This window comes from Spinacia oleracea, chromosome 3 (assembly GCF_020520425.1).
Source record: "Spinacia oleracea cultivar Varoflay chromosome 3, BTI_SOV_V1, whole genome shotgun sequence".
NCBI classification, from domain to species: Eukaryota; Viridiplantae; Streptophyta; class Magnoliopsida; order Caryophyllales; family Amaranthaceae; genus Spinacia; species Spinacia oleracea.
Genome location: NC_079489.1, coordinates 60225233 through 60247465, shown reverse-complemented (window position 1 = coordinate 60247465; position 22233 = coordinate 60225233). Strand labels below are relative to the sequence as shown.

General features: G+C 37.3%; 1 long non-coding RNA gene across 1 annotated transcript in view; it reads left to right on the top strand.

Moving 5' to 3' along the window:
- The first annotated feature begins 768 nt into the window (after positions 1 to 768).
- Positions 769 to 22233, top strand: part of LOC130469053 (uncharacterized) — a 30861-nt gene continuing 9396 nt past the window's right edge. Inside the window, exons 1-3 of the long non-coding RNA XR_008929432.1 lie at positions 769 to 893; positions 3587 to 3637; positions 18302 to 18398. This is a non-coding gene — a long non-coding RNA (uncharacterized lncRNA). The remainder of the gene's footprint in view (positions 894 to 3586; positions 3638 to 18301; positions 18399 to 22233) is intronic.

Below are 22233 nucleotides of genomic sequence, written 5' to 3'. Positions count from 1 at the left end.
TTACTTGAACTCTTTTGTCAATTGTATTTAATTAAAAACCCCCCCAAATTGAAGAAACCCTAACTTTCTCTTCTTTGGTTTTCTCTCCTCTTGTTCGGTGCAACACTCCCTCCATCGGAGTCGTGCTGTGGTGGTGTGGTGATGCCGCCGATGGGGTTTCCTTGCTATCTTTCTCCTCCGCTCTCCCCTGCATGTTCCGTCCTCTCCTCTCCTCCCTGCGCGCCGGAGCTCCGTGGCTGCCGCCGGAGCTGCGGTTGCTGATTAAGTTGATTGATCTGGTATAGTTGATCTCTCCATTCCTCCTTATTCTTCCAGCTAAATTAAGGGAATACTTCAAGATCAATTCCTGTATCATTGATTTCAATTTAGCATAGTTAGATTGCAATAATTTATTGGAATCAAATTGTCAAATATTGATTTGTTATTCTGAGTATATGAAAATAATTTCAGTGATTTGTTAAGTAATTTCGATTAAATTAGTGGACAATTCAAGTTATTATTTCTTTGAGAGGATTCTTCTAAAATGATGGTGTAATTAAGATTTCTATTATTATTTATTTATTTTGACTTATTTACATTTACAAGTTTATGAATCGAATATTATCAAACTATATGATTTTCAAATCACAATTCTTGTTTAGGAGTTCAATTCGGTTTTCTTAAAATAGAATACGTGATATACTAGTTTCTAAGACAAGGTTTTGGAATCAATTAAGATTTATGGAAGAATTCTATGGAGATCTAGCTCAAGTTAAGTGAAAGTTTATTGATTCATGTACTTTTATGTTGAGGTAAGTGATTGAAGAACGATCAAGGTGAATCAAAGTATGGGGTTATGCAGAGAGCCGTGACCAAGTGTGTAGCCTTGGAGTTTATATATTTGGTGATTCAAGGTACACATCGTCCAACCAACTTCAATGTTTGAAAATACATCTTGTGTTTAACTATCACACACATATATATATATATATATATATATATATATATATATATATATATATATATATATATATATGTATAGATTGAATGTCGTTTTGCGAATTGAATGTTAGTTTGCGAATTAAATTGTGTTTTGCAAAACTGAATTGTATTTACAAATTGATTTGTTCTTTGCAAATTGAAATGCGTTTTGCAAATTGAAATGCGTTTTGGCAAATTGAATTGCGTATTCCATGTTGAATTATGCTTTACAAATGGAATGGTAATATTTTAGGAATCTTTATACTTTTGAATGTATATTGGTGTAGATCAGGAATTTGAGTGATGGTTTAAGTTGAAAGGTTGTGTGATTAGATAGTTGAGTTGCTCGAGAGTTCTTGAGGTTGAATTTGGGAATAAATTAGAATCAAGGTTAGTAATGAGGTATGCAAATGAGTTAAAAAGGTCTATGAAAGAGTCAAGAAAATAAGAACATCATAAATAGAGATGCTGATGGTTAATGTAAGTGGAGGTCGAACTCAAGAGGTCGTGAAGTTGCATCAAGTCTTTATGTGGGTCGTTGTCTATTAACCCCAAATTAATAATGAAGAAATGAAAATGTTGGATTTGGAAGGAAAAATTATTTTGAGTACGAAATTATTTCTAATTCCTTTTTAGAAGGACAAACCTATTTCCTTAGGGCGATATTCTTCAGAAGGCGTTTTATTATTTACTTTATACAACCACATCTATTTTGAGTCTTCCAAAAGTCAAACGTATTCTGAAAATCGTCAACTGTAAATTAAGAATTCTTTTAGTGTAGTAAATGAGAATCTTTAAATTATCTTAAGTATAACAAAAAAAAAACTGAGTTTTCAATGATTCTTCAATGATTCGTTTCAAGGGTTTATAATCATTCCTAACAAGCCATATTTACTTTAGTATTTCCTAAAAAGTCACATGTTTTTCCTAAAACTATGAACTATGGAACTTAAACTAGCTTGAACAATATTAAAGTGTTTAATGAACTTAAGAGTTGGAACTATTATACTAAAGTGTTTTCAGCTTTGTTTTAAGTTCTTTAAATACCAATAGTTTTTAAATAAGTAAATCCTTATCAAGTTTTTAAAAGAGTTTATTATATAGAATAACAATACACTTTAAAGTAAATAATCAAGTTTTCATACTTTTGTAACCCAATGGTTTGAAATCTATCGAGAGGACTTTTCAATGAATAATAAAGATTATGTTTGAGTAATTATGTTTTATGTAAATGTTTATAAAATACATTTCAGGCACCCTAAGCTATTAAATGATAAATTCGGATTCGAGGAAAGTATAACCTATTGATAGCCTTGGGATCTTAAATGAGTATCACTCACTAGCAGTCAATTATTAAACAATGGTCTAGAGTATAGCCAAGGATAAGGATTGATTTTAAGTTAAAAAGGGATTAGTTGAGAGGAGTGTTCAAGTTTTAATTAGATCATTACAATGTGATTAAGTGAAAGTGCAAAGTGTCAAACAAGTCTTGAGTGTGATATTAAAATCGGGTTAAAGATTTATATAAGATAGAAGCTGAGTTGAACTATAATGAGAAAGAAGCGAATACTTGAATAAGGGAATGCGAATAAGTTTCGGGCAACGAATTAAGATAAATTGATAATAAAATACTTAAGTAGGGGAAAGTAGCTGTGTATGTGTGGCATAGTGCTCACATGCATCGGTGAGGAAAAACAATGGAAGCGAGTGCTACATCAGTAGACTCGTGGTAAGAGGGCTTGACCCGTAGCTCGGCGGGATAGACCCGTTAAAGCGGCTTGGCCGTAAAGCGAGTGCTACAAAAGTAGACTCGTAGAGGCGGGATAGACCCGTAATTAGGGACATGTCCTAGTTCAGTCTTGCGTATGTTTATCAGGAGGGTGACGACCCCCACCAAATAGAGACAGTTGGTTGAATAACCCCTCTCTATTCGTGTTCACTTTCCCCAACAGTAAGCTAATATGTTGCGACTGTGTAAGCTATTATGTTGAATTAAGTTATCTATTCTTGCCTTGAATTATGAAATCATGTCGAATATGTATTGTGAGTTTGATCTGTGTCATGAGAACTTTATGGAGAGAATTATATGTCTTTGGCAATATTGTGCGAATGAGTTTCCATTGAGTTGTAAATGGATATATATTTTGAGCTTCACCTTGTGGCATAAATGATGGCTTGGGGAAGTTTACTTTTAGAGAAATACTTGGTACATGCATGGTTATGAGTAATTGTCGAGTAAGGTTATGGTTGGAAATGATTAACGGTATGGTGGGAATAATTAGGTGAATCTTAAATTGCAAGCTTTATTATTGAAGTAATTGTGAATTTAGAAATTTTGTGCGATGATAAGTAAGGTCTGGAGCTATTGCGAATAAAACTTTATTATATTGTTTTCCAAACGTTTGCTGAATAATAAGGATTTGATGAAATAGATTTCAACGAAATTATAATGTTTTATTAAGTAATGTTTTCAAGCGTGCTTATAAGTAAAATTGATTTTCAAAACGAAACATAAAAACTAAAAACAAAACTATTTGAGCCACCTATCAAATGCATTTCAGGTTGGATAACGTGTACTCAGATTTCCGCTGATTTTGTTCAATGAACCTGTCCTGGTGGGGGGCAGAGTTAAAATGTTTTGCAGGTAGCGAGAATCGAGTTTCAGTTCAGGTTCAAGGTGCGTAGAGTCCTCTAGATGTCTTATATGTTCCAAGGCGGGTTATGGATTCTCCAAGTATATTTAAGTCTTTCCCAACTTGTTAATGGATTGTATTATTCCTTTCTAGAGCTTTTTGGTTTATTATTTATGGATTATATATCCTTGTTGGGTTTGGTGATACCCTGGTGATGTCTTGGGAAATGTTGTATGTTGGAATGTTGTAATTGAAGCAGGTGAAAGAAAATCTGACGTAATTTCCTAAAAAATATTTTTAGGTTGTCCATATTTAGGGGAAGTGCGGCCGAAATTTCTAATAATTAATTAAATTTAATTAAGACTTAATCTGTGATTAAATCTTTGAAGTTGGTTGAAGAGTTAAAGTTTGGTTAGCAGGGTTTAAAGTTGTAATTTCATTTAGTTTGTTTAAATTAAGACTAAGTGTGTTTAGAAAGCAGCTCGTGAAGGGCGGGCTGTTACAGGTGGTATCAGAGCCAATGTTTTTTTGGGGTTTGGTTGTGATCTTCATATCACGACGTATGAGTTGGTAACAGGATTGTTGGATCAGGCAATAGTGGAAATAATTTTGAAAATTGTTTTTAGGAGGATAAGCTTATAGTCTTGAGTTTGCAATTGAGGAATCGAGAATTAATTGATTTGGAATGGTTTGGTAGTGAAACAATTGATTTCGACAATTTGGTTATAGAGATACGTACTAGCCAAAGTGACTATAGAAATTGTCCGAGAATATATAAGATCAAATTATTGTGATGTAATTTTTGATATTTTGGAAGATTGTGGGTTGGAACTTGAACATTTAAGTTGGCAATTGATAAGTCCAGTGAGCTGGGAAATGTAAATTTAGAAATGTGAATGTTTTAAGAATATTAAGTTATCCATTTTTTTTGTTTAATAGCTAAAGTTAGAAGTTTAAGATAAGAAATTAATTGAGCCTATTGTATAGCAAAGATCATGGACATGAGGCATCGAAGTATTGCGAATTGATCTGGATATATGAGGTTATTTAAAGGTTAGTGTCGAGAATATAAGTTGGGAAGACAGGTTGGATATAAGAATTCGTATCATGTTATGGGGATATTGTGAGGGGGTCGAAAAAGCGCGAGGCTAATGCGTGACCTTGTCCCTCGTGGGTGTGACGATTCTTTTTTATTCAATCAAGTGTAATTGGATTTCCTGTGAGTATACACCCAATTGACTAGTAATATAGGAGTCGCCATTCAGTTTTTAACGACAATGAGAAAAACTGACAAAACCCGGTTATCGTGACATAAAGGGAGTGCAATTATGTTTGACCACGACGGCCGTAGGTTCCCTTGTGATCCCTGGTGTGGGGATCTCTCAATATACACCCGCAAGGTAGAGATTGAGGGTTCGGGGGACTGTAACTACCGAGAGGAGTAATTCGCTCGTCGATAACTCTAGAGGCAGGATATCCTTACTAGCTCAGCATAAATAATTGAAGGGACATGCGTTAACTATTAAATTAATCTGAATTGATTTTAGCAATATGCAACATATAATACTAATTCGATCGTGATTATCTGATTTAAATAGCATTAAGGGACCTAACATGATAATCCGATTTCCCAAAAATATTATATTTGTTAGGCGTGATAGAATAATCATATTAGGTTAGTTTAACAGTTCATAAAAAGGGCGAGGAAAGCAGTTAAATCATCGAAAAGGGACACATTACGACGCACCCTTGAGAGGTGCGTCACGGTTCTCAGAAAACTAACCACTTTGACTTTGCTATTTCTCCTTTTTATTTAACGAATCTCAATTATGGGACAGGATACGTTCTGTTCGATTTATGGATCGATTGCGACAGAACGCGTGAACAGTTTCACAGCGAGAGGCTTAGGCTAAGGGGTTTAGAGTCAATACTCAGAATATATTATGTGTTGTTGTGTGTTTCACGTCGAAACTAGGGGTCTATTTATAGGGAAGAGTTCGTGGAAAGATAGAATTGCAGAGTTCTAATCCACAAAGAATTAAGAAAAAACACGTCCCAGGTAATTTCGGCGCCCAGCTCTGGGCGTCAAAGATTTCGGAGCCCAGGGCTGGGCGTTGAAAATAGAGATCCATGCAATTTAAGCGCCCAGGGCTGGGCGTCAAAGATTTCGGCGCCCAGCTCTGGGCGTTGAAAGTGATGTCTGGGCCGAATTCTTTGTCAGATTCGGATTCCTGAAATCCGTAGAGTTTGAGATTAATTCGAGTCTTTTAGCGCGTATTAATTTTGTGACGGAATGCGTCTGGGCCCGTTACGAACTCTAGGCTCGTTAGGATTTCAATTAATACGTAACTCTTATTTCCGAATCCTATTAGGAATAGGATTCTCGCGGTTTTCTATCTCATTTAGGATTTATGCTGGAGTGCAACACCTAATTCTGACAGGTTTCTATCTTTTATGATTTGCCACTTTTAGACGCTACTTTTTTACGGCAGTTACTATTTTTAGCAGGTTTCCATAAATAGCAGGTTTCGGGTGAAATGAAATGGGGAATCGAGATTCGTTTATTTTATAGGAGATGCGTTGTCAAGTGGAGTTTTTATGCTTTCATCATCGAACCTTTCCCTTGCGGGAACGGGGACAAAAGTAGGTGTCTACAGTTAGCCCCCACTTTGACTGAGTCTTGGAGTAAGACGATGGTCAAAGTATTAGACGGAGTGCGTCACACAAGCCATGGTGTATGTGACCTGTTTTGCGAGGGTCTCACGAGCCCCCGAGTGATAACATTTGACTTAAGGGTCATCACTTGAAGTGTCGACATATCCCTCACGTGTCATTGGGATTTGTCAACTGATAGTATAGAAACTTCCTCACTTTGTCATTGGAAGGATCTAAAGGTGCGTAGAAACTCCCTCACTTTGTCATTGGGAGTAGCTACAGAGTTTTTCGAAATCAAAGCTATAAAGTATAATTCGGCCTGGCCAAGCCCAATTACGAGGTAAAACGTTTTTTTTTTTTTAAAGATTCTCATTTTCAGGGCTAGCTAAACGAGAAAACCCCCTTGTTTTTATAGGACGTAAAACGAAGGAAAATCCATTACCCTTGTTTTTATAGGACGTAAAACGAAGGAAAATCCATTTAAAAGTTATCGCTGCAGCGACTAAGGACCTACGCGATTAGTGACGCAGACCCCGCCCGCTGAAGGTGGGCGAGCCTGTCCGCTGAGGGTGGACCCCCCCCCCCCCCGTCCGATAGAAGTGGACGAATCTGTTTTGATGTTTTTGAAAATAAGGACATACGCGGTTTGTGACGTAGACCCCGCCGGCTGAAGATGGCGAGCCTGTCCGCTGAGGGTGGACCCCCCGTCCGATAGAAGTGGACGAATCTGTTTTGAAATTTTATTTTGTTTTTTTTTTAAAAAAAATAAGGACCTACGTGGTTTGCGCCGTAGACCCTGCCGGCTGAAGATGGCGAGCCTATTTTAAATTTGAAGACTTTATTTTTTGTCGAAAACTGAGGACCTGCGCGGCTAGTGACGCAGACCCGGCCCGCTGAGGGTGGGCGAGCCCATTTTGAATTTCTTATTTTGTCTATGTAGAAGGGCTTTTGTGATTACAACCTGTTGGTGGGTCGTAATATTTTAAGATGTGTCCTATAAGTGGGTCCACACTGTGTATATTTTTGTTTAACAATATATTTTTTGAGATATCCAAACATGATATGGTGCGTGGCGCAGTCTGGGAATGTGATTTTGATTGCGCGCTCCTCATTGGAGTTTATTTTTTCGCGAGCCCCCAAGCGTTGGGGCTCGTCGGTTGTTTTTTGCATCTTGTAATCATGTTTGGGGTCACGCTCGTATGTGCGAGCGATCTTTGTAGTGGTGTGCTACTCTTAACAAAACCGTGAGGTGCGACTTTCAGTGAAGAAATCAGCAATTTTCAAGCCGAATGAATATGGCAGGGCCCAATAGAAGTTAGGGCCTTTTTGAGCCTGGGTTCATTTTCGGCGCCCAGGCCTGGTCGTTGAAAGTGTTGTTTGGGCTGGTCTTTTGATGACACAGTTGGCCTCTTGTTCATTCGTTTATTTCACTTGGAAGTTCTATGTATTCTCTTTTCTTTTGTCTTTTCTTTGTTTTTAGAACGTGATGATTTTCTTGAGAAGCCGTAGCCGATTGGTGGACTACGGTGCTTGTCGCTTTGGGGCGATTATTTTAAGGAACTGTTGCTCTTAAGGTGTACTGTTATTGCAATAATCGGGCGAGTCTATATGGCCCGAGGAATATACCTTGAGGTGTAAGACTTTGACCGCTCTTATATTTTTTTGAACGTGTTCGTGCGAACGAGCGTTTATAGAATGGCCGTTGTGTGCGGTCCATTAATCAGTTTGCTTGAATCATTTTTTTTGAGCAATGACTGATTTTGAATAGTTTGCTTAGAAACTTGATAGGGGTCAGGTCCATTCATGAATTGGGCTCAAACATCGTGCCCTTTCGATTGTTCAAACATTTGTTTCGAGATTTTTTTATTTTATTATGGTTGTTTCGTAGCTTGGAGCCCCCAAGTATGCATGTTGGGATGCTTCCTTTTGGTGTACGATTTTGTAGGTTCTTTCGAGAAAGATGCCTTGGGGTTTCGCTCGTGGAGGTGCGAGCTATCCCTTCCGTGGTAGGTAATGTTTTGCTACCTTTAATCCTTAATGTAGAAGTTGTGTGGCTTGCATTTTGAATTTGGGCGATAAGTAGTCTTTGCCTCTTACTCTTGGTCGTGTTCGCATTAGTGCAATGTGCCTTACTTTTTTAGACTTGTATGTGGGATGGTTGAACTTATGGTGCAACGTAGGCTTGTGTGGCCTAACGGCGTGTCTTAGAACATTCCTCCAAGTGTTGGGATATCATTATTATTTTTTGCATTGGAGTACTTTATCATGCCTCGTTCAGGTGTTTGAACAAGCGTAGCACCTTCTGCGTGGGTTTGCACGGCTTATTACTTCATTCGACGCGGGATTTCATAGGTGTTTTTTCCTTATTTTTATATCTGGGCAAAACTTAGCTAGCAGAAAGAATCAGCGCCCAGGCTGGGGCGTTAAAGATATCGGCGCCCAGCTCTGGGCGTTGAAAATTATCTCTGGGTATATTTTGACAGTTCTTATCTTTGATTTTTCTTCTTTCGCTTTTGCTTTGGAACGAGGTAGACTGTGTAACGAGCGCTTTGTAGGGCGAGCGTTATGTGCAGTAGTTTGATCGGAGTTTTGGTGACTTGCGGTTTTCAGTTACCTTTGTTAGTGGGGTGACTTTATACATTCTAAGTAGTGCTTAGAATTTGAGAGGGGTTGTAGCCATCCTAAGGTTTGTTTTTCACGATTGACCTTAGGATTGTGCCCCTATAACGTGTGTATAGCATTAGCGTCGAGAATTTGCGATAAAATCGTCATTTCGAGCATTTTTAGAGTGTTTTTCTCAAGCCTCCAATTGTAGCTACGGGATTGGCTTGGTGCTATAATGCTTTGCATACGTTTTTATGCATTCATGGTGACACGGATCATGAATAGTTTGAACCAGACTCGTTTAGTGCCAGGTACGTCCGAGTAGTGATTTGCTACTTCTCTTGTAAATGTCGTATTGTGCGACATTGCCATGGTCAAGGTAGTCACATGTCGAAGTGTGCCTTGTCCAAAAGCTAGGTGCCTTGCTTTACCCATAATCATATTTGGAAAGCCTTTGACTTACTTGCAACATTGAGATAAACGCATACTAAGCTTAAACCAACGACACCTTATTTGTCCGAAGAAGTCTTTAAAAATCATTTGAAAATTATTTAAAATCCGAGTCCTACTGCGTACAATCCGAGGTGTCCTAAGTAGGTTGACTTATAGAAGGGTTCGTACAGGATTATATGAGTGAATCAAAATACTGTTACGATTTTTGGAATGCTGTCTAAGGATTTGCTGGAAGCCAGGGTGCAGGCGTCAAGATATTACTTGTGCCCGTTTGGCATATGTTTTAGGCTTTTAGGGCCATCTTTTCCAAAATTGCGGGAATATAAACCGTTTTCAAATTGACTTAGATTTACTTGGTGTATGTCTGTGTAAAAGGTCGAGGTATACTTAGTTCTTTCCCTAGTTCTTTCATTTTGATCTTTTAGCCCCCCAGTTGCTGTTATGTCTTCCCATTAATGATGCTTTCAGATTTCGATTTTAGATGCCCGTGTCATATGTCTGAGTGGGGTGAGCCTTGGTTAAGTGCCAAGTCCTATTGACAATGTCTGTTTTTCTTTCAAAGGGGATTCACAAGCATTTGATTTACCATGAACGGGTGCCCTGAGTTCGAAGGAACGATGGGGCGATGCCGTAGAACAATCTTCTTTATTGCAAGCTTAAAACCTTTACTACTTGTTGGGATCATGACTGTGTCTAGTGGTGAAAGAAGGTCTTTAAGCGAACGACTATGTCTAGTGGTGAAAGAAAGTCTTTAAGTGAGTTAGTTCGCTTTAGGGAGGATCAAGTCGAGTACTTTAGAGGTCATAGACGCTTGTGCTAGCCCCCATTCAATTGAGGCAAATCGATCTTTTTGAGTCTTGGCTAAGTGCCTAGGAGTGTGAGTGCTCCTTCTGGCAAGGGTACGTGCCCTTATTATTTTTCGATACATGCTCATTAATTTTGGAATTTTGATGACTTGGATTCTTCCTTTGACTTAAATTTTTCTTTCGACTTGGATTGCAAGTAATTAACTTTCAATAAGGGACTTTATTTCTTATTCTTGTTTTTCTATAGGCTTTAATATTTTTACAAATTGGTTGGACCGAATCATGGATTGCCTACGTATCCGCCTTAAATAGATTTAATTTGGAATCAGGTCTTGTGTAGTTCTTAGCCTAGAAAATGGTTTCTTAGAATGCCGAATCTAAACAAGTACGTTCTGAGGTGGAAACATATTATTTGAAACGGTAAAATAAGTGAAGTTTATTTTTATTTTAATCTGCTGCTTTGCCGTAAGCCAAAAATTTGTTTTATATTTTTTTTTTTGAGTACATATTTTTTGGTGGTACGTATACCTGAATACGTGTTGTACCCCTCCAAGTGTTCGTTATTTTTCCGTGCATGTGCGGATAAAATGACGAGCACTTCTGGACAAAATTTGGCGAGCAGAGAGATTCAGCGCCCAGGCTGGGGCGCTAAAGATTTCGGCGCCCAGCTGTGGGCGCTGAAATTTATTTCTGGGCGGATCTTTTTTGTGTGCTAGATGCTTCTTTTCCTTTTTAGACTAACTTTAGAGGCGCTTTGCAAAGTTTGCTTTTGTATTATTTACATTTTTTGTACTTTTCATTTGTCTTTTTTTTTTTTATATATTCGTGACTCAAGACGGTTTGAAAGGCGAATTGAATGAGACAGGATAATTTGTATAGGTATTGGTCAAGCATGAGGATTATATTAGCTAGGGCTCACAATTTGCAGCCTCGAACTAGTGCCGTGAGTTTAAATCAACCAAGGTAAATGAGTAGTATGGGGACGGCTTAAGGGTATATCAACAGTATGTATCCACACAAGTTATATGGTCATTATGCTAATGGTGGCGTAGGAGCAAGTTTTGGAAATAATGGGTATGACGCACGTGTCAATGGCCGTGCGTGGTTTGCAGTTGACAACAAGTTCAAGAACAAGAGTCGAGGTAATGGTTTCTTGGGTTATGGCAATGAGAACATGGATGGGTTAGATGAGCTGAACAGGGGCCCAGAGCGAAGGAGTCTAAGAGCATAAGGATTGGAAAGGGTAGACATCGTAGAATTTTATGATTTGGATTGGTTGACTCATTTCTTTTCCTTCGTTTGCTTAGGTAAATGTTGCACTACGGGATAAGTATTCCCTGGCTTGCTCTTTTCGCTCTCCCTTTTCTCTTTCTATTTTTTTCTTTTTGCTTGGGATTTCTCCCCAACATAAATCCTTCAATCAATTTGGGCTAAAGGGTAGATGGTTGTGGTCTTTGAGTCACGAGGCGAGACTGAGTGAGCCTCGTTTGGTAGGCCTATAGTGGACCTTTAATTTTAGTAGGCCTAGGGTGGACCTTTAAATTGTCTTACTTTGCAAGAGTATTTAGTCGTTTCTTAAAATATGCAAATAGCGTAGATTCAAAATGTTGTTTTTACCTTATTGAAATTTAACGGAAGAATTACATCGAAAATAATGTTTTTGCTTCTTTTCAGATTCCAGTTTCTGGGATTTAATTGGAAGTTGTGATCTAGACTCGAACTTTCATTAATCTTTTTGATTATAAGCCGCATATGAATATAAGGAGGTGGCCTAGACTCAAAATAATGACGTGGCGTGAGCCTATAATACTTGACCAAGCGACTCTTAGACTTAGGCTAATTGGACCATAACTTTCGTTGGTTGACACTTTAGATTTTAACCCTTGGGTGTTCATTTGTCATGCGCCATTTTGCTTAATGTTGGCAAGGTAGTTAATTGAGGAGATCGAATTTTTATTTTTGCAAGACTAGAATCATTAGTGCGGCTTCTCTCTTAGAGTGTGTATTGCTTTTACCCCAATGGTAGCCCTATTGGTATGCCGATTTGGGTATTTTCATGGTTGGTCATGTTGCATTCATGGAAAATCTTTTAGTCCGTACTTAATAGTATTTCAAGGAGTGAGTGACTCGAGAGGACTATGATAGTCGTGACCCAATGTGATTATAAGCCTTGAGGCCATTAATTTTTTGCTAATGGTATTGACATCTTAGGTTCACTTTGGGGGTTGTGCGACTATGGGGGGAATGATTTTCAGAATGTGACCGTTTCCATTTTGCAAATACTATAGTATATACTTTTTGTTGGTGAGAGAGAGTATTGAGGCCGTGGATTTTTAGCAAGGGATGACAATTGCATGTGGGTGCTTATTGATTTAAATGTTAGGAAGGGAGACTCAATATGGTTTAACCTTTTAACTTGCAGAATGACACCAAGTATTAGGACCGATTCTATGGATAAGACAACTAAGACTTAGGATTTGGATTGTATTTTGGCATAGCCTAGTCTAGACTCGGATTTATTTGAACATTTATTTTTTGAAGACTTTATTCGAACATTTATTTTTTTGAATACTTCGCCCATGTGACATTCAAGGTTTAATTAGCATGCTCGGCTTTGGTGCCGAACATCGTCGTCGTAGGAGGCCTAACAACGACACAAAGAGTTATTTATTTTTTACAAGTCGCTTTTAGAATCAAGTGCTTTTTCATACGCCCTCGTAGCAATTGTTTTTACGAAAATTTGTTTTTTTTTTTTTGCTACGTATTTTCTTCCTGCGTGGGCACCGAGGCTGCTGTGCCTGACCAAAAGGCCAGGCAGCAACTTCAGCGCCCAGCAGTGGCGTGAGAAATATTGGCGCCCAGCTAGGGGCGCTGAAAATGCGTCCCTGACTGGTACTCGTTTTCTGTTTTCTGTTTATGCGACTTCGATTTGCGTGCTTGCCTAATAACGTCCTTTACGCGTAACAACGTTTGTGGGATTCGTTACAGGCCATCCCGAGCGTCGCTTATTTTGTGGCGATCATTCGGGTTTGCGGAATACGTGTTTTGGTATAACTCTTTGGCAAATTAGTCTATGAATGTTTGGGCAGTTTTTAAGGTCGTTGGTTTTCTAGGATAGTTTGTCACACACAATCACATATTTCGCTACACATAACTACATTACAAACATGGATTTGAAAATTAAATATGCCACGTAGTTTATGATAGGCTTCTATGGGTAGTTTATTTGCGCCTGGTTTGGTACCGCTTCTATCGTAGATCCAACACATGCCCCGGTCGAGGTAGTGTCTTCAACAGACGAATTTCGCTCAAGAGGCCAACCCGCAAGTGCAAGCCAAGGGGGCATGCAGGCGAGAGGGACCTAATGGGCGAGCGATTGGGTTCGGGATAGGTGTACTACCTGCACAAGTACCGAGTGGGAAACATGCGCGGCGTATGCACCCCCCTATTGGCGAAAAAAAGGTATCCTTAGTCCCAACTCCCGAGGGAGCCGAGATTCGTTATGATGTTCTGCCCGTTCACATTAATATGCTGATTTTCAGGTCGTCCCAACTTGATGGGGAAATAAACGCGGGGTAGGATTGTTTCACCCTTCGGCTATTTTGATTACCTACATGCACGAGTATTTCCTTCACTATCCCCAGTGGAGTCGCCACTGTGAGGGGGTCGAAAAAGCGCGAGGCTAATGCGTGACCTTGTCCCTCGTGGGTGTGACGATTCTTTTTTATTCAATCAAGTGTAATTGGATTTCCTGTGAGTATACACCCAATTGACTAGTAATATAGGAGTCGCCATTCAGTTTTTAACGACAATGAGAAAAACTGACAAAACCCGGTTATCGTGACATAAAGGGAGTGCAATTATGTTTGACCACGACGGCCGTAGGTTCCCTTGTGATCCCTGGTGTGGGGATCTCTCAATATACACCCGCAAGGTAGAGATTGAGGGTTCGGGGGACTGTAACTATCGAGAGGAGTAATTCGCTCGTCGATAACTCCAGAGGCAGGATATCCTTACTAGCTCAGCATAAAAAATTGAAGGGACATGCGTTAACTATTAAACTAATCTGAATTGATTTTAGCAATATGCAACATATAATACTAATTCGATCGTGATTATCTGATTTAAATAGCATTAAGGGACCTAGCATGATAATCCGATTTCCCAAAAATATTATATTTGTTAGGCGTGATAGAACAATCATATTAGGTTAGTTTAACAGTTCATAAAAAGGGCGAGGAAAGCAGTTAAATCATCGAAAAGGGACACATTACGACGCACCCTTGAGAGGTGCGTCACGGTTCACAGAAAACTAACCACTTTGACTTTGCTATTTCTCCTTTTTATTTAACGAATCTCAATTATGGGACAGGATACGTTCTGTTCGATTTATGGATCGATTGCGACAGAACGCGTGAACAGTTTCGCAGCGAGAGGCTTAGGCTAAGGGGTTTAGAGTCAATACTCAGAATATATTATGTGTTGTTGTGTGTTTCACGTCGAAACTAGGGGTCTATTTATAGGGAAGAGTTCGTGGAAAGATAGAATTGCAGAGTTCTAATCCACAAAGAATTAGGAAAAACACGTCCCAGGTAATTTCGGCGCCCAGCTCTGGGCGTCAAAGATTTCGGCGCCCAGGGCTGGGCGTTGAAAATAGAGATCCATGCAATTTAAGCGCCCAGGGCTGGGCGTCAAAGATTTCGGCGCCCAGCTCTGGGCGTTGAAAGTGATGTCTGGGCCGAATTCTTTGTCAGATTCGGATTCTTGAAATCCGTAGAGTTTGAGATTAATTCGAGTCTTTTAGCGCGTATTAATTTTGTGACGGAATGCGTCTGGGCCCGTTACGAACTCTAGGCTCGTTAGGATTTCAATTAATACGTAACTCTTATTTCCGAATCCTATTAGGAATAGGATTCTCGCGGTTTTCTATCTCATTTAGGATTTATGCTGGAGTGCAACACCTAATTCTGACAGGTTTCTATCTTTTATGATTTGCCACTTTTAGACACTACTTTTTTACGGCAGTTACTATTTTTAGCAGGTTTCCATAAATAGCAGGTTTCGGGTGAAATGAAATGGGGAATCGAGATTCGTTTATTTTATAGGAGATGCGTTGTCAAGTGGAGTTTTTATGCTTTCATCATCGAACCTTTCCCTTGCGGGAACGGGGAAAAAAGTAGGTGTCCACAGATATGAATAAATTTCTAGGATTAAAGTGATTATGAGTATGAATTTGCTATGGTATGGATTGTGGAATATTGTGGATTCAAATGTTGGTGATTAAGTTGACATTTGAGAAGTTTGGTCTAGAGGCTCAGAGTTGAATTGAAAGTATGTGTCTAGAATTTTAAATTCTATTTGTTAGATAGAAGTTTAAATGTTCGATTTTAGTAGATTGAGATTTAAAAGCATTAGAATTTTGGTTTAGCTAGGTTCGAATGATTTAAACTTTATGGTTTGAGTAAAGCTTGGATATTAGAAATAAAGAAGCGTTTGAACTTGAAGAATTAAGTATATTTGTGGAAATTTTTGCTGATAAATTTGGATATGTGATAGAAACAATTAAGGATTAGAACTAGAATTAGAATTAGAATTTTAATGTGATCTAGAGATTAGTAGTGTGTTGGAATTATGAGCCGAGAATTAGAGTTTTGTGATTTCCTTACTTGTTTTATTTGTTTGTTATTAGGATTAGTGGAAAGAAATAAATTCGAGTCCAGATAGGTCGAGTTAGGGAATTAAAGTGTTGGAGATATAAAGATGAGTATTGGGAAATAGTATAAATTGTTGTGGTATCCATTCTTTATGTCTAAGTATGTTATAGGCTTTGTATTATCATTTATTTACCTTTAACCCAATGTTTCTATTTTAAACTATAATAAACAAAAATGTATTATAAAGCATATTTTAAACGATTTAACTAAACATTTTTTTCGAATTTTTGTTTGCAAATTGTTGATTGAACTTCTTCAAATATGATTCCACTTCTATCCAAGCACTCCTAGTAGTTGAGGTTCTTCCACATTTAAACCCTTAGTATCCATACATGGCTCATAAGATTTGGCGTCATAGCATTACTTCCTTTAGTAATTTCTTTCCATTCAATTTGTTCCAAGTGCCAATGATTTTGTTCCTTGACAAATTCTGATCATGAAGGTGTGAGAATATCTTCCCTTATTTGATTTCGATGAAATCTTCTATCCATTCTTAACCTCAATTCCTTTGAGTAGTACTCCCAAGAATAAACTTATGCCCATCCCTTGCTCTTAATCAAGTTTTTATGCAAGACTAATCTGGAACTTTTCCTCTATGTCTAACCGAAATTGTTCAGTCCTCTTGGAATTGTCTCTATAATTTTCAGTTCTAGTTTATTCGATTTTAAAACATTTCTCATTTAGAGATTGATATTTTATTTACTACTATATCATGATTTACAAAAGTGGTTTCAGAAGGATATAACTCTTCACGTTATCTAAAGTTTTATATTTTCCCATTTGTTTCGAGGACGAAACTTATTTTAAGGGAGGTATAGTGTAATAGCCCTGATTTTAAGCAGCTCTTAATATGATTTTAAAAGTAATTACCGTCTTAAACGTGTTATTAGAATTTTCTTAAACCTAATTTGATATTAAGATCGTTATTAAATTGGTGAATGAAATTGAATTCTTATTTATTATTATAATATTATATTTAATCTAGTCTTCGAATTGATTCTAGAGTTTTGCCTTGAGATAAATTTCTGGAAGTTTCTTTGTTTAAAGAGTTTAGATTTTTGGTAAATTTTAAATTAATTTATCTAAACTCAATAATTTATCATGGAATTAGGATTTTAATTTTAAATCAGATCAGTCACAAACAATGTATTATTTTATTTTTATTTATTTAGTTAATTTATTTGCCTTGGATATATTCCCTAAACAAAAATTTACAAGTCCTTAATTTAGTGTTTAATATTTTATTTTGGAATTTACAAATCTGATCTTTGTTGATTAAAATAGATAACCAAAATGTTTTACTTTTGTCAAATTTCCATTTACTCTATAGCTTAAGTGGCAAGACTTTCTAGAGAAATCTAAGCTTAACTAGAAGCCTATTATTTCATTTACTAAAAGAAACCAAAAACCCAACCCAATCTCCTTCATTTTTCCCTTATCTCTCCTCACGGTCAGTCTTTCTCCTCCTCCTTTGCTCTCTGCTCCACCGCACCACCGACGCCGTACTCTCTTCTCCTCCGCCGACGCGGTGGTTGGTGTGTGTTGCTAGTGTCGTTTTCGGTCTGTTCTTGCTCCGCCTCCCTCTCATCTCCTCCCTTCTCTCGTCCAAGCTGGGTGCCGCCGCCGCCGGTGGTGGCTGCAAAACCACCCTCATCTTGGTTCTCTTCTCAATTGGTAAATTTACTTGAACTCTTTTGTCAATTGTATTTAATTAAAAACCCCCCCAAATTGAAGAAACCCTAACTTTCTCTTCTTTGGTTTTCTCTCCTCTTGTTCGGTGAAACACTCCCTCTATCGGAGTCGTGCTGTGGTGGTGTGGTGATGCCGCCGATGGGGTTTCCTTGCTATCTTTCTCCTCCGCTCTCCCCTGCATGTTCCGTCCTCTCCTCTCCTCCCTGCGCGCCGGAGATCCGTGGCTGCCGCCGGAGCTGCGGTTGCTGATTAAGTTGATTGATCTGGTATAGTTGATCTCTCCATTCCTCCTTATTCTTCCATCTAAATTAAGGGAATACTTCAAGATCAATTCCTGTATCATTGATTTCAATTTAGCTTAGTTAGATTGCAATAATTTATTGGAATCAAATTGTCAAATATTGATTTGTTATTCTGAGTATATGAAAATAATTTCAGTGATTTGTTAAGTAATTTCGATTAAATTAGTGGACAATTCAAGTTATTATTTCTTTGAGAGGATTCTTCTAAAATGATGGTGTAATTAAGATTTCTATTATTATTTATTTATTTTGACTTATTTACATTTACAAGTTTATGAATCGAATATTATCAAACTATATGATTTTCAAATCACAATTCTTGTTTAGGAGTTCAATTCGGTTTTCTTAAAATAGAATACGTGATATACTAGTTTCTAAGACAAGGTTTTGGAATCAATTAAGATTTATGGAAGAATTCTATGGAGATCTAGCTCAAGTTAAGTGAAAGTTTATTGATTCATGTACTTTTATGTTGAGGTAAGTGATTGAAGAACGATCAAGGTGAATCAAAGTATGGGGTTATGCGGAGAGCCGTGACCAAGTGTGTAGCCTTGGAGTTTATATATTTGGTGATTCAAGGTACACATCGTCCAACCAACTTCAATGTTTGAAAATACATTTTGTGTTTAACTATCACATATATATATATATATATATATATATTGGATGTCGTTTTGCGAATTGAATGTTAGTTTGCGAATTAAATTGTGTTTTGCAAAACTGAATTGTATTTACAAATTGATTTTTTCTTTGCAAATTGAAATGCGTTTTGGCAAATTGAATTGCGTATTCCGTGTTGAATTATGCTTTACAAATTGAATGGTAATATTTTAGGAATCTTTAAACTTTTGAATGTATATTGGTGTAGATCAGGAATTTGAGTGATGGTTTAAGTTGAAAGGTTGTGTGATTAGATAGTTGAGTTGCTCGGGAGTTCTTGAGGTTGAATTTGGGAATAAATTAGAATCAAGGTTAGTAATGAGGTATGCAAATGAGTTAAAAAGGTCTATGAAAGAGTCAAGAAAATAAGAACATCATAAATAGAGATGCTGATGGTTAATATAAGTGGAGGTCGAACTCAAGAGGTCGTGAAGTTGCATCAAGTCTTTATGTGGGTCGTTGTCTATTAACCCCTAATTAATAATGAAGAAATTAAAATGTTGGATTTGGAAGGAAAAATTATTTTGAGTACGAAATTATTTCTAATTCCTTTTTAGAAGGACAAACCTATTTCTTTAGGGCGATATTCTTTAGAAGGCGTTTTATTATTTACTTTATAAAACCACATCTATTTTGAGTCTTCCAAAAGTCAAACGAATTCTGAAAATCGTGAACTGTAAATTAAGAATTCTTTTAGTGTAGTAAATAAGAATCTTTAAATTATCTTAAGTATAACCAAAAAAAACTGAGTTTTCAATGATTCTTCAATGATTCGTTTCAAGGGTTTATAATCATTCCTAACAAGCCATATTTACTTTAGAATTTCCTAAAAAGTCACATGTTTTTCCTAAAACAATGAACTATGGAACTTAAACTAGCTTGAACAATATTAAAGTGTTTAATGAACTTAAGAGTTGGAACTATTATACTAAAGTGTTTCCAGCTTTGTTTTAAGTTCTTTAAATACCAATAGTTTTTAAATAAGTAAATCCTTATCAAGTTTTTAAAAGAGTTTATTATATAGAATAACAATACACTTTAAAGTAAATAATCAAGTTTTCATACTTTTGTAACCCAATGGTTTGAAATCTATCAAGAGGACTTTTCAATGAATAATAAAGATTATGTTTGAGTAATTATGTTTTATGTAAATGTTTATAAAATACATTTCAGGCACCCTAAGCTATTAAATGATAAATTCGGATTCGAGGAAAGTATAACCTATTGATAGCCTTGGGATCTTAAATGAGTATCACTCACTAGAAGTCAATTATTAAACAATGGTCTAGAGTATAGCCAAGGATAAGGATTGATTTTAAGTTAAAAAGGGATTAGTTGAGAGGAGTGTTCAAGTTTTAATTAGATCATTACAATGTGATTAAGTGAAAGTGCAAAGTGTCAAACAAGTCTTGAGTGTGATATTAAAATCGGGTTAAAGATTTATATAAGATAGAAGCTGAGTTGAACTATAATGAGAAAGAAGCGAATACTTGAATAAGGGAATGCGAATAAGTTTCGGGCAACGAGTTAAGATAAATTGATAATAAAATACTGAAGTAGGGGAAAGTAGCCGTGTATGTGTGGCATAGTGCTCACATGCATCGGTGAGGAAAAACAATGGAAGCGAGTGCTACATCAGTAGACTCGTGGTAAGAGGGCTTGACCCGTAGCTCGGCGGGATAGACCCGTTAAAGCGGCTTGGCCGTAAAGCGATGAAGGAAATAATGCCCTTGGTCCAAGTATGCATTCTATGTTAAGTCTAATAAATGCGGTTCAGTATTAATTAACAAGTTAATAATTCAGTGAGATCAAGTGAGCTGAATGCCTAGCTAGAGGCCGCTTAAGTTCAAGTGGAATTAATGATATTAATCCACAGCTTACTCTTGACTGAACCCGTAGGGTCACACAAATAGTACGTAAACGGATAAAGTATTTAAATACTCTATCTATGGATATTCGGAATCGACGGATCTTGGTTTCAGTGGGAGCTGAGATCGTCACAGGCAAGAAATGAATGCTCCGGAAACGATGATATTGCCGGAAGCGGAAATATGGATCGTATCGGAAATATAAATATTATCCAAGTCGTAGATGTTTCCGGAAACAGAAACATGGTACGTATCGGAAAATATTATCGGAAATGGAAATATTGCCGGAATCGGAAATATTGCCGGAAACGGAAATATTGTCAGAATCGGAAATATTATCGGAATCGGAAAATAATTCCGGAAACGGAAATATTAAATATTTGTTCGAAACGGAAATTAATTCCGGAATCGGAAATATTAAATATTGTTCGTATCGGAAATGAATTCCGGAATCGGGAAATTAATCGGAAGCGTATCGTACGAATTAGCATCGGACGAGGCCTGCCAGACGAAGGCCCAGCACGAAGCCGGGCCATCGCCCAACAAGCCAGCGCGCCACAACGCACCAGCCAAGGCTGCGCCAGGCCCACCGCAAGGCAGGCCCAGCGCGCGCCAACGCTGCGGCAGCGTGTGGGCCTCGTGGCAATGGGCTGCGAGCTCGCGGGCTGCGCGCGCGCGCATGGCGCCCCTCGTGGGCTGCTGTGCGTGCGTGTGTGTGTCTGTGTGCTATACGAATCCTTAAGCTATCAGGTTTCGACATATGATTAAATTCCTAAACCTAAAAGGATGAATTAAATAAATAAGAATTCTATTAGGATTCTAGTTTAATTAATTCGTATCCTAATAGGATTACAATTCCCTTTCCATACCTCTATAAATAAAGGCCTAGGGTCATTATTTTGTATAGAGAATTCAAGTATTCAAAGTGATTTTTGAGAGCAAAAATTCAGTCATACAATAGCCTACATTAGCCGAAAATTCTAAGTACCTTAAGGGCGATCCTAGTTGGTCAAGCTTAAGGCGGATCCGGACATGCTGTGGACTATCTACGGAGGGACGACACTTGGAGTCCTAAAGACTTGTTCTTGTTCGGTTCGGGCGCAGCTAGGGAAGGCACGCAACAAAGTGTATGCATCTAAACTATGCTAAATGATTATGTGTAAATAATATGCTTTCCTGGCTTTATGGTTTTTCCGCATGATTTATGAATTGTCATATGTATCATAACCTAACAGTGGTATCACGAGCCTCTTATTATTTTCATAATCTAAATTGCATGAACATGGTTAAATATTACAATTTGCAAGAATTAAAAGGGGTGATTAATTTTCGTAATTGTTAATTAATTGCAAATTGCGTTTATTTAATTATACGTACGCAGTTTTTCGGCAGTTTCTTCGTTACTCATCCGAATCGAGTGATTTTTGTGTCAATTCCGCATGTAAAAGGCATTCTAAAATTTTGACAAAAAAAGAATTTTTCGGCCGAACCCAGAATTCTCAAATTCGAAGACTAACTATGACTTTTCGGTGGTTTTAGTTTTTCGAATGCAAAATTTCGTAAATTTAAGATGTTAAATTAAATATTTGCGATTCTTGTTGATAAATCTTGAATTTTTGATTGACCTACTGTATATGTTTAACAAGTTTGAATGCCTAGCCTTGTTAATTATGCAATCTAATTTGTAATTATGATTAATTTGCTGAAAATTGGAATAATTTAGAATTAATTTGATTTTCATAATTAGTTATAATTTAATTAGATACCTATGATTAAAAACCACCATAAAAATTGTAAATTTATGTTAAATTTTAATTTTTATGACCTAGACTTGAATCCATGTTAATCGGAAATCAATTAAATAATAAATTTTCGATTTTTCGCCC